Genomic DNA, 14,383 nt, shown 5'->3' with positions numbered 1-14,383 from the left:
AGGCTTCCTGCATATTGTTTTCAGGCTAAAGTTAATGACCAGAATTTACATAAAATAAAATAAAAATCATAAAACTCCATTGCAAATGCATATGGACAGTGACTGTTCCAACTGTTCCTATCTGAGATTGAAAAAATTATACCCAGCAGCTATATGACCTGTGATAGTAAATACAACAAAAACATGTTCTTGGGTATATACAGTGTCTTCCAGCCCAATAATACTGAAGTGGTTATAGGGAAGCAGTTGCAGTTACCAGAGAAATGACATTGGGGTACAAAATCACACAAGGAGAATATGGGGTGGTAACAAGAAGCAGTAGTGAAATCTACTAACCTTGATAGTAAAACATGAACCATCCGGGTGGACAGGCCCAAACAGGAATATGTATATAACAGGATGTGACTATTTTAAGGCTATGTTGAATCAAACAAGTAGCTGAGAATGTGAATAGGTAGAAACTACCACCAATCAACCAAATGAATGTTGGACTGTAATTTTTAATGGATCTGGAGATACAACACTAGTATTTCTTGGTTTGCTAAACAACTGTTGTATTTTCCTCTGTATAGGTTGTTGGCCTTGTTTGGGAAATGGCTTCACCATTCAACAAGTGACTTGTAGAGTGACCATATAACAGTAACAATCCTTTTCCATTATACAGCACTGAAAAGTTTGCACACATAACAACAGATTGTGTTTTTACTTGCTTGAAACAATGTGACATTTTTGATTACTTCCAAGCCTGCCTTTTACTAAAATATAACTGAAGACAAAATGATAATCCCTACTTGCTAAGTATCCTGCAAAAGACCCCCATTTCTCTCTCCATTCATTTACATGCTGTGGACAGCACAACTGTAATTGATGGTTTAGGGCATGTGGTAAGATACACTTTGTGTCTTTTGGCTTTTCCTAGTTAGGGGTTGCCACAGCGGAACTCCAGTCCGCTAATGATTGGTAGTGGATTTTTACATACCGAGTTACCAGCCCTGACGCACAACCTTCAAGGAAGGCACGCCCCATTCATGTATGCCTCCACACAGAAGACGCTCTAGCTGAGAATCGAATGGGACAACGTCTTGCTATGAGGCGACAACGCTACCGCAGCACCACTATGATACACTAAAGGCTGTAAATTACTAAATAATGCCAGAGTCATTTATAACTAAAGGCTGTAAATTACTGAATAATGCCAGAGTTATTTATAGCAAGTATGGCAATTGTTTATATGACTAGAACATATCCATATGGTAAAATCAACAGTTAATGAACAATTAATATTTAAATATTATATATAAACTCTATAAATTCAGATAAAATAAATGAGATGTGTTAGCTACTATTTTACAGTGTAGTTCTAGATGCATTATGGAACAAGTTAAATCATGAAGGATATGGTTTAAATGCAGCATTACACTTTTTTTTTTAATTTCTCCAAATCTTTTGGATTTCTAATACTATGACGGGACTGGACCCCATTCCTAAGTCAACATACTATTAAAGTTCATGAAATTAGTATTGTTTCAATCTTTGATGTCAGCCAAAAGTACTCTCTACAGCACTCACAATGTGCCCAGTAATGATTCCTTCTGCAATTCGTGCAGGGTTATATGGATTGGTAAAATATCTAAATACGATTGTAGATTCTTTTTTATAAGACCCTGTTGCTCCATCTGCTATTGGAACTCTCTGGGTATCTTTCTTCCACATTGTTCTCATTTCTGCCTGCAGATTCTGATATTTTATGACTTTGTGTCTTTCTGTACGCAAGACACTGTAGTCACTGGGTATAGCAATTTCAATGATCAATGATACTTTTGTCTTCTTTTCTTGGACTACTATCTGGTTTTCCAGCATCTGTCTTTTGAACTGTTGGTAATAGGTGATCCCATGTGATATAAACTTCATAATTTTTTATGCTGCTTTGTGGCTCATGTTGGCAGTGTTTTTCAACAACATCAGTGCCATAATGATTGCACAATCACCAGTGCAACATTCTTGCCACATTATTATGCCTTTCAGTATACAGTCCTTATGCCATTAGTATGTTACAGCCAGTAATGAGATGTGCGACTGTTTCCAATTCAGTTTAGAAAACCTACATTTATCTGTTTCTCCCACGTGTTCAGTGGACTTTGTAAACCAGCGTGTATGTAGCCTACTGTCTTGGGTTGCCAATATTAACCTTTCATCTACTGGCTTGAATTCACTTCTCCTTAACCATTCCTGTGTTTGTTCCTGATCAACATGAGGGTCTTCCAGAAGTTTTCTATACTTGCAACTATATTTATGCTTTTTCCACATTTCTTGCCTTCTCATCTAGTCCTTCACCTTATATTCTTTCTTTTGTTTTTTTTGGCACATTCAGTTGCTGCCTGATTTTTATCTACTTCTGGTTTGATTTCCATTCTTGCTTGACGCCTATATACTTCCGCAAAATTAAGCAGAGAAGTCATCTTAGATTTATTCTCCTCATGTCTCAAAACTTTCACTACATTTGGGTCTTGTGACGTCAGTGGATATGTGTGGAGTCCCATGATTGCAGATCTATACATATAATCAATTTCAAGGAGGCCTATCCCTCCTTCAGAACGGCGAATATATAATCTTGGTATGCATTGATTTTTATAAATCATTTGGCGAGCATGAAGTATCCTTCTTGTTTTCCTATCTAATCTATCCAACATGTTTTGGGGCCAGTCAGTCACTCCAAAACTGTAAGTTAGGACAGGAAGAGCAAATTGTTTTACAGCTTGAATTTTGTTCCTAGATGTCAGTGCTGTTTTCAGGATTAATTTAAGTCTTCTGAAATATTCCTTGCTAAGTTTTATTTGCATTTGTTCATGTTTTATTGTTGATCCTTCATAAATTCCCAAATATGTATACACTCCCTCTTGCTCAAGTTCTTTTATATCACATTATTGTCCCAAACTGATGCTTTCTTGATGTTGCAGTTTTCTTGCTTAAAAAGTTGCTTTTGCACATTTATCAAGACCAAATGTCATTCTTATATCATCTGAAAACGTTTTGACAACTTGCAGTTGTGCTTTCAGTTTCTCATCTGATGAGCTATACAGTTTTAAATCATCGACAAAGAGAACATGAGAAGTCTTTACACTTAGTTGTTTTCTAGGAGACAAATTGTAGCCATGGCCTAAGCTGTTAAGTAGACAGCTTAATAGGTTAAGTTATACCTCACAACCTGGAAACATCCAATATTTGGACAATGCCCATGAAAAATAGGTACAAATCCGTAGACTGATTAACATAAAATTTACATACATTATTACATAACCCCACCCACTCTGAATGGAATTGTGGGATATCAACTTTCAAATTCAAACCAAAGAACAGACAACCAAAATATGGTACCAGAGTTCCCCTGCAGCCATTCCAATGTCCATTTTACCTGGCTATTACGCCTCCATTTACCATAAACACTAATGTGCATAATGCTTTACTTCTACAATGATTATTTGGATTTTATTTTTAAATTTTGTAGCACAATGCACAAACACTAATAGACATCTACTAAACAAAGCAATACTGTCTCACAATTAAAATAGACTTAGCATTAAAACTTCTCTGCCCTTGAAACTCACATTCATCGAAACAGCATTGAAAACCACACCACATCCGAAGAAAATGCATCTGGCCAGTGGTGGATTACCTTTGGACTGTTTTCAAATCATAGGCCCCTTGCAAGCAAAACAAGAAACATACATGTGTTCTTTGATACACCTTCCCGACTTTATTAAATTATATTCCTTGTATAATACAGCATACTTGTTAGACTTAGAGTCCATAAATGTATTGTTTGAACATTTTTCCAGTAGGCAATGAAACAAAATGCATGAACCAAAAATGACAAAATTGCCCAATTCAGAACATTTCCATCATAAAAGTCTACTTACACACACACACACACACACACACACACACACACACACACACACACATACACACACTTATATATATAGAATAACAGTAGTGTAAGCCATGGGCATCTTGCAGAGCTTCTCAAACTTATTTTCAGTTTCAGTTTTTTGCTTGACTTACTCTGATTTGTGTTATCAGACCAGCTCAATACCTGTAAATACACAACAAAATAAACTGGGTGAACTGCATGTTTTAAGACTTCCAATTTTTAGTCCAAGTACTGACAGACCCTCTCCTACATTCATCCTGAAGCATAAAAACTATCATTGTAATCTAGGTGCTGTTAACTGGCCACTCTTGCTTCTCCACTGTCTGCAGTGGAAAAATATGTGTTTTATCTTGAATGTTAGAAAATGTACTGTCCTTGTTTAAAATGTTTTGCTTATAATGCAGCACAGGACATAATAGTTCTGATTTTCTGCTCCTGAATTTGAGTTAATATTTTTTGCTCTTTCCACTGAAGCACAAATGCCCTTGTGCATGACATTTTCTCACTTTTGTTGTATCTGTAGCTACACCCTTTACTTGTTACACCCAACCCCTTTAAAACAACAACACAGTAAAGTATTAGGAGTGCATCTACATACTGTGGGAGTAGAACCCACAGCTTTCTGCATCAAAAGCAAGTATTTAACCTGTTATGCTATTAACAATGCAAGCAGACTCAGCATAAGCAACACTAAACTTCTCTTCCCCTGAAGCTCTCAGCTTCTTGTAAAATCCACCCGACACTCAACTGTATATCTCAACTTTGCAGCACAAGAAATCTGGAAAAAGCCAAAATTTACTGGGGGAGGGCAAAAGCCCCCAAAAACAGGGACACATTTTAAACATTGCTTGTATAATTTTGGAAAGTTGCTAGAATAAAATGTTGTGTTACCACCATGCGTTGCATTGCCAAGTCTTGAATCCAGGACCCTGTGCACTACAGTCAGAGAAACATACCACTATGCCAAATCAGCTGTTTCTTGAAAAAGTAGGTAGACTGAAACTTAAATGGCTATCATTTAGTGAATTCAGTTCTTACTTCTCACCATAACAAAGCCAATAATGGGGCAATACAGAATTCAGTTCTCACTTCTCACCATAGCTCTCAACCTCTTAGCACAAAAAACCAAGACAAAGCCAATAATGGGGCAATACAGAATTCAGTTCTCACTTCTCACCATAGCGCTCAACCTCTTAGCACAAAAAAACCTGGACAAAGCTAATAATGGGGGAATATCGCCCCCAAAATAGGGACAGATTTCACATACTGATCTTACAAACTTAGAAAATTGCTAGAATAAAAGGTATTGTGCTACCATATATGTTCTGAAGAATATGAAGTCTGAAATTTAAATACCTGTCATTATTTAATTAATTCAATCCTTCACTAATTTGCCACAAAAATCCAGAAAACCACAGATTTTATGAGGAACAGAACAAAAACATGAGGCATAAATCTGGAAAGTTTTCACAAGTGGTGGTGGGTAGAAACTTTAGGCTCTTGTTATCTGTACCCAAGGTACAGGGGTTGAGCCTCAGTATCTCTAGACACCAGGTATATTCACCTGAGGAATTTCACACACACACTTGCTTTGTTCTGTCCATTCTACTCATGGCTGCAGCTACCCGTTAAGGAACCCTTGTTAATTCTGCAGCTTTTTTCTGCCCATTAATAGCTATGCAGCTTGCTTTTTTCTGTCCTTTATAGCCTCGCAGGTTGTTCTGTTCCTGCAGCTACCCATTAAGGAACCCTTGTTAACTCTGCAGTTTTGTTCCACCCATTAACAGCTAAGGAACCCTTGTGGCTGGAAGTTGGAAATGCAAGCATGCATGTTATTGAGAGCTCAATTCAGACAGGCTGACAGGTCGTTTCATGGAGCTGATGTCATCATGCATGTGATAAAGTCTGCTAAAAACGGCAAAAAAAAATTTCAAATAAAATAGCCAGGAAATTAAGGGGTGCCACTCTGGAATCATGGCACTCCATTATTTGGACCCCAAAACTCAGTAAAAATTGAATAATTCGGTACGGTTAGGAGGTATGATTAAGGGCAAGGCAGAATAACAGTGGTGACAGAGAGTCACCCAGGAATATCCCCCTTTGAATTTTTATCCCTGGGATAATAATGTGTCCTTTGTCATGGCTTAATTGCAAAGTGGTCTGCCACTGTTTCATGGTCACTGTAATGCAGTCAATCAGTGTAGGATATATCTTATACATTTTTAAGCACTCTTTTATCCATGAATGTGGGATACTATCAAATACTTTTTTTATAGTCAATCCATGCCATACTTAGATTCTTCCCCTTTTAACAGTTCTCCACTATGACTTTCTTTAACAACAAATGATCCTTTGTTCCACATGACTTTCTTTTATTGCCCTTATGTTCTACTGCCATAATTGAGTTTTCTTCTAAATGGCTATAAACTCTGTCAGTGTCAATTCCCATGTATAGTTTATATGTCTTCGGAAGGCAAGTTATTGGTCTATAATTTTTCGGGTAGCTTGCAGGTTCACTCTTAAGTAGGAGTATTATTTTTCCTGTTCTGGGTGCGCATATAAATAGTTCTTACTCATGGCTAAATCTTTGTATGCCTGTAAGCTCATCATGATGTATAATAAGATAATATAATGTGTAATATGATGTATTATATGGACAAAGAATAGCTGATGGTGTAGTAAACAAAACAGTAATGCGGGGAATGATTAATTATACAAATGTATATATGAATCACATCTCTGAATCAAAAGAATGAAATCAAACAGCATTGCAGCAAATCAATAGTATTTATTGTTATTCAAACATGGGGAAACTCCAACTGGCAAAGTGAGTTAAAATTGCTTAATTGATTAAAATCCACAGATTTTGCTTGTGAAGAACAGATCTGTTTTTATAAGTTGATTACTTATCCAGCAAATAGGGAACTGAGAAAATATGTACATTTGCAATCCTACCACTGCAATGTGGAAATAATTGATAAGTATAACAAATTCTGTCCACTTTAACTGATTTCTGTGATATTTCAGTTGATTCATGAAGCTGGGAGGAATTATCTCGAGGTTGGGTTCATATGACATTGAGGCGAAAACCCTACCTAGTCATACTGGGAAATGCATATGGTACAATTATGTGCTAAATATTAATGTTTGTTAGTTAAATGATGCAGCCGTATGTTAATTATCCAGACTTTCAAGTCACTCACAAAGGACAAATTGTGTTGCAACTACTAGACAAAACTCTGAGAGAGATGCATATCAAACTGTAATTAAGTTGATTAAAGTGAAAATTACCATTAACAGAACTGCAAATGAGATTGAAAAAAAAACATAGTATCATTAGAATTACATGCAAGTGAATCCAGTTACTATTTGAACTTGCCAGCTTCCACTCTCAAAGTGTACACCCCCCCACTCCAACTTCTAGAAGGGGGAAAGCAGGTCTGTCCTGGGATGAATTCACTTCTAGATATCCATTCAGTCATCAATGTTTGATTGAAAGGATGCAGTGAAGTTGCTTTGCTAAATATGGTACAGTAATGTACTCCAGAGATGTGCTAAACACTTGGTAATAATTTTGGCCCTTCAATAGGTTTTATGTAAATGTTAGTGGAGATTTAAGTCCTTAGCTCAGGTATATGTAGAGCTATTGGTGTTGTGCAGATGCATAAGATCAAGGAGGACTGGGTTCCTGATGACATGGAATGCCTAGACATAGATCTGCAAGTAACAGCTTGTTAAAGTCAAAGTACAGAGATAGAGCTGAAAGCCTTCTCCTGGTGGTTCAGGGTCTTTAGGCCAGTGTACCCAGATAGGCTGTATGGAGAGAATATGCACTATATAATGCCTCTGACTTTCTTGAAAAATTTACCAAACTGAGTTGATATGATCTCCCTTTGACAAAAGAAAAAAAAAACAAACAGTTGTGGGTCAATCTGAAATTTTTTATCATTGTTTATAATACATACTTACAAATTAGAGTAGTTAGGCTAATAGGTCTATTGTTTTTGGGGTCTGCTGTGGTCTCTCCAGCTGCTGCATGTGCTTTGTGAGGTACATGCTGAAAGGGGCATTGTACTCAATAATGTGTCTTATAAGGGAAGAATACAGGGATGTTATGACCTCTTTGTCCCTGGATGAGATACCCTTCCTAATAAGGTGGGCCATGTAGAAAGCTTTCTGTACAATGGAGAAAATATAGTGGTCAAAAGTCAGTTTGCTATCAAGATGGGTGCCCAAGTCCCTTATGTCTGACTGCATGCTTAGGATCGTTATTAATGTGATAATTTGTGGGGACATCACTCTCCCCAAAGGGGATGATGATGCATTTTTGGCATTCAGTTTGAGGCCATGTTTCTGACACCAGTCATTTGTTTGGGTGAGACCGTCTTGGAGGATGTTCACATCAGTAGGGAAATTGATGACAGTGCCCAGCTTGCAGTCATCTGCAAACTTGGTCAGCAATAGTCCATTGGTTTTGGCATGCACCTCAGAGAAGTATATTCCAAACAATAAAGGCTCCAAGACTGATCCCTGGGGTACACCGATCATTACGGGTTTACTGCTTGAGGTGGCTTCCCCCTGTTTTGACTAGATGGGTTCTATCAGTGAGCCAGTTTATTACCCATCTGGTAACATATGGATTGACCTAGTTGAGAGATTTTATCTATTATACCCGTGTGGAGAATAGAATCAAAGGCTTTGGCCAGGTCAAGGTAGGCAGTGTGCACCCTCTTCCCCTCATCCATGGCTTTGGTGACTGTCTCAAAGAAGTTTAACAGGCATGACCTCCCCTTGATGAAACCAAACTCTGGGGGATCAAGTGTCTGGAGGTTGCCAATGTCCTTGTTAATGAGGTCCATGATAATCTGCTCCATGGTCTTGCAGATCAGGCTAGTTAGGCTGATGGGTCAATAATTTCCTGGATCAGTGGATGCTCCATCTTTGTGCAAAGGGATGACAGTAGATGATCTCCACTCGGCTGGGATGAAGCCAGTACTCAGGCTTTGGTTGAATAGTCTGCCTAATGGTGCTGCAAGTTCCTGCCTGAGTTCATGTAGGATACAGACTGGAATGTTACAAGGTCTCATGCAGGCTGTATTTTTTGCCTTTGGGAGGGCAGTGATGAATTGCTTCCTAGAGATAAGGGGAGGGGGCAGGTGATGGGGATGTCCTGATTTACTGATGAGGGGCACAGATGGGGGAAGTTTTCACTAAACCCGCATGCCAGCAAGTTGGCTATATCTATGGCATTTGTGTATGTGGTGGCCTTGACCACCAGTTCTGAGCAGATCTGAATACTTTCTTTGAGACTGCGGACATATGTGAAAAAGGCCTTATGACAATCTTTAGTAGATGTGGCCAGTTTGGACTCAAAGTTTGGTTTGGAAGATTTCACTAGTTATCTTATTTGCTTGTTCAGGCTAAGGAGAGATTGCTTCCAGTTAGGCACCTGCTCCTTCTTGGTCCTGGACAGCAATTTTTTTTCCTTTTATTATAGAGTTTATTTATTGCAGATGTCCCTCAGATAGGTTTACTCTTACTTGAGGGCTATGATTCCAATCAGCTATATAAATGCTTGTATAGTACTTTGGTGTGGGTTTTGACATTTGTGCCAGTTCCTACAGAGGAGGAGGGCTGTGAAGCTTTTTATACCTTCCCTCAAGAGGTTGTAATCAGCTTTGGAGAAGTTTTTTATGTTTGACCCTAGCAAGGGTGGGGGAGGTCAGGAGAGATGATGACTTTGAAAGTGACAACTTTGTGGTCGGATCTTACCAGAGAGGATGACACTGTAGGGATGCTGCTGTGGTTACTCATGTTGGTAAATGCCAAGTCCGAGTTATCACCTCTTGTGAGGGTGTTGACCAGCTGGTCTAAGGCATTTGCATTGACAAAATCAAGGAATATCTGGGCATCTGTGTTTTGGCATGAGTAGTTCTTCCAATCTATGGTTGGATAGTTAAATTTGCCCAGGATCAGGGTAAAGAGCTGAATCCTGATAGAGTCAAAGAGGTCCAGATAGGTGGAGTGGGCATCTTGAATCAAAGTCAGGGGTCTGTAGCTAGCTATGATTTGAATAGGGGTCTTGTCAACAGTTACCTTCACCTGGAGTATCTCCTGTGCGTCATACTGTTTGACCAGCCTGGAGGTGTATATGCCTTTAATATGTATTGAAACTCCACCTCCTTTTGCTTTGCTGCCCATGGTTTGGGGTCTGAATGTATGATAGGATGACTAACCTGGTACAGCTGGGATGCTCTCCGCAGCTTTGAAACAAGTTTCTGTTACTGCACAAATGTCAGCATATTCCAGGTTTAAGAATGCTTGCAATGAGTGCAGTTTCATGTTTAGACTCCTAGCATTTAGCAGCATGACCTTTAATTTGTATTTTGATGAACATTTCATGTTGGTAGTTTTGACCTCATGGAATTGCCTAAAAAGGGCACTATAGAGGAGGCAAGAGAAGCCTGAAGCCCAAGGGAGACAGATACAGGCCATCTCTGGGAAAGCATCATGATCTGTCGATCATGTCTTCCCAGGCTGTCAGGTACTGGATCCCCTTGGAATGACACCAGAAACTAAGCCAGTTGTTAAAGTCAATCATTTTCTGTTTGTATTGAGGCATCATTTTGGGTGACAGTAGAATGCTGCTTAAGGCTAGGGGCATACCTGCCTGGGACACATATTCAGAGAGCTCGACCATGTCTCTCCTCATATAGTCCTGGGAGGTATATCTTAAGTCATTCACACTAACATGGACTATGACAGAGTCATAACAGTACCTTTTGTTGAGAGACTTGATTGCATGTGTGATATGACGGATTCTGGCACCTGACAAACAACTAACTAATTTGTTTCCTAATGTAAATAAAGAAGGATTTACAGATAGCATTGGATTATGATACTAGTTTCAGTTCATTTTTGGCTTTGATTTTATTGATGGTAGATTTTAATTCCTTGCTAATCTGTTAACAAATTTTTTGGTATGGGGAGATTTAGATTTCTTTATAAGACTCTAGAAGTTTTCTCTTATTATAGACCTTATTTGAATGGTGTTTTGTTCTTAGATTTCCCATTATATTTAGTTCTAATAGGGACAGTTTAATCTAAATACTTAGGCATACTACTCCAATACATAAGTGGGCACTCTGGCTCCACTGACACTAGTAATACCACAAGTAAATTTTGAGAGTTCATCATAGACTATAGTAGGTTTGTCTGTCTGGTTTCCTTACATTCAGATGTGTTGATTTTGGGGATGTTTGAGACTTTTCACAAGCGTCTGGTCAGGAGACTTTAAAGGTAAAAGTCAGAAGTCTGTGATGACAACATCACATTGGTGGGATGTGTTTATTTGGTCACCCAAAGCCAATAAGTAGTTTAATTTATTATTTCATACTTTATTAATTGTAACTATTCCTCAGTTTTCTTTGTGATACTAAGAGCACAGTAAAATACAGAAGTACTTTGAATAAGAAATAAAAGATGTTTGGAACAGTATATTCTTTGGATTCATACTCACCATGAGTGGCCTGATACCAAAAGTCAGGGTGATGGGGGCCACATACTTTGTGCCTAAATATGGTTCAAGTCCCATGTAAATTTTCTGCATATATGAGAGTATACAGCACTGTGTATGATTTTTCATTATGACTATAGTTAAAACTGCATGCAAGTACAACACATTTCTTGTTCTTCTTCTTCTTAGGCAACAAGCTAGAACAGATATCAGAACAGCCAAATTCTGAATTCCTGTGATGACGTTAACAAAATTGCCATGGTTAGCCCAAACAATTTTGGCGTTCTATCAAATACATATGTAACAAAAGCATCTTTCCCAGACAATCATCTACATCTAAACTCCCTTTATATGATTAGTGGTATCATGAGAAACATATCCAGTCCTCCATTTCACAATGCTTCAAACTTCACTCAAACTCCAACAGTAACTCCTTCTGCACCCCTTCACAAATGAATACAGTACCCCCTTCTACTTCAAAACTGTTACCAAGAAAAGAGAGCAAGAACTATTAGAAAAGATCCATTGCAATTACAATCCCTTCTTCCACTCTCTGTACATGGAAATTCTCAGTGTAGACAGTTCTTTTCTCCATAAAACTCTTACATTTATATTTAACGTATCTCTTACTATAAAAACCTGTTCCTTTAAGTTTTAAACATACACTAGTTATAACTCTTCCTCAAACACATGGAGCAGCAGACCCTTCAGACTTATGCCCTGTTGCCAACATTTTCTCACTAGCAAAATTACTTGAAAAAAATATAAACAGACACTAGAATATTTTTCTAAATATACTGACTGATAAACAACAGCTTCCATCCCAAATACAATGCCTAACTATGCTATATATATATGCGCATTGATAACATTTCTAATAATATGAATCAATGTTTGATGACTGGTGCAATATTTCTTGATCTCAAAAGTGCCTTCGAAAGAGTCAATCATGAACAATTACTAAATTAGCTTACAGCCTGTGACTACTCTGCAGAGGTTGTGCAATGGTTTCACAATTACCTGTCCAGCCAGTCCTACACTATATATGGAGCTTAGGATTCTTCAGTAAACAGAAACATTTTCCCAATGAGCTCCACATAGGTCCTTTCTTAAACCACTTCTATGCTCATTGTTTGTTAATGATCACCCTTGGAGCCTCCCAATAATTGACTGTGTAATGTATGTAGATTACTTAGTAGTGTTTACTAAACATGGGAAATAAATTCATGAAATGACAAGAAATATGCATTTTAATTTTAAAATACTTTGGACGTGGTTAGCTAACAACACACTTGTAAATACCAACAAGTCTATTGTCATGCTGTTTAGCACAGCTCAGTAATTAAACATGAACCTGTCTCTGTTATTACTTTTAACATTTTGCCTACAACCACCTCTCAAAGATATATAGGAATTGTGTTAGATATGTCTGTCTCCCATTTACTCTTCATGTAGAGACCCAATTAACAAAGTACTATGACAGCTTAAAGCAGCACATGCAATATCCAGTCACCTTACTCAATAAGTCAGACATGCCTTAGCCATCAATGTACTCATTCCTAGGACTGAATATGGACTGCTCCTTATTGTTGCAAACTTAGCTGCTAATTCCACATTATTGTAAACTATAAATAATATAATACTATGAGTCATCAGTCTAGCTAACAATAGGGACATCACCACAATAAAATATCAAATGATAGATGGCTTATAGTTTCAGCAAGAAGTGAGCTACTGCTTAACACCCTTAATTAATTACATGCTCACTAATAATGGATATTGCCCATCTTTAAAGTCCAAACTCTAGCAGGGATTGTAATTATACTCTTATAAATACAGGTGGCACTCAGTTAGACAGACCCTCTTACAAATTAGCCACAGGTGAAAATAAACTTCTCAAAAATGTACTTTCCAGTTGGAACAACCTTCCAGAAAAAAATAAGACAAGTCAACTAGTTTACTATCGTCAAACTACAACTAAAGAACTATTTGTTAAAACAGCATACCTGTAAGTATTTCAGAGATGTGTGCTAGAAAACACCTCTAAGGTAAGGAATGCTTATGTATTCCATCTGCTAGTTTAATACTACTTCATCTCTTATCATTTTCATTGAAATGCTTCTTTGGAATTGAACTGTAAGCTAATTTGCTCTGTCAGTAATGAACTACTTAACTGAAAATTCAAAATGATCTATTCCTAAATGAAAATTCAATACTGTGCTATGTCTACCACCATGTTTCTGTGTAATAAGTTCTACATCCTGTTGTATGATTAGTTATATTGTCTGGTCTCTGTGGCCTGGGTTGTGACTGATAAGGGTCCCTGGACTAGTTCACCTATCAAGTTAAAAATGTTAAATAAATACATACACGCATTAAGTGTTTTATGATAGCATTATATGTTATTAAGCTATGCCTGCATTAAGTCATAAGATAACTATCTTATTTAGCTGTGTCCTCTGAATAAGCCTTTTTTAGGAAAGGAAGCATTTGTTCATGAAAATTTAATGCATAGAAAGGGGAAGTGATCACAAAGTATATTTTCACAAAACTGCTCTCTGTGATCACCTTCGTGAAATGAGGAGCTTTAGCTTGAAGTCAGAAATATATTTGTAACAGCTTCAAGCTGCTGTTTACATTTCAGAAAATGTGGCTCTGGAATAGAAATTCACTCAGACATTAATCAAATCATAAATTTGATTTTTTCCAAAGTTATTAATGAAATTAATTCTCTTATAGAACAATAGAATAAGTTTTTCTTTACTTTGAAGAAAGGTCAGTGCTTATTACAGTGATAATTTTGCCTAAAATAATATGTATGTTACAATCAATGGCTCTCCTGTCTGAGAAAAAAATATAAAAGACTGGAAAAAGTATAGATATCATTCATATGGTTCTCAACAAATTATTCTTAACTGCTATTCTTGGTTTTAAGA

The sequence above is a fragment of the Protopterus annectens genome, chromosome 8.part0 (genome assembly GCF_019279795.1).
Source record: "Protopterus annectens isolate FY-2018-M chromosome 8.part0, PAN1.0, whole genome shotgun sequence".
NCBI lineage: Eukaryota > Metazoa > Chordata > Ceratodontiformes > Protopteridae > Protopterus > Protopterus annectens.
This window is presented reverse-complemented; position numbering follows the sequence as displayed.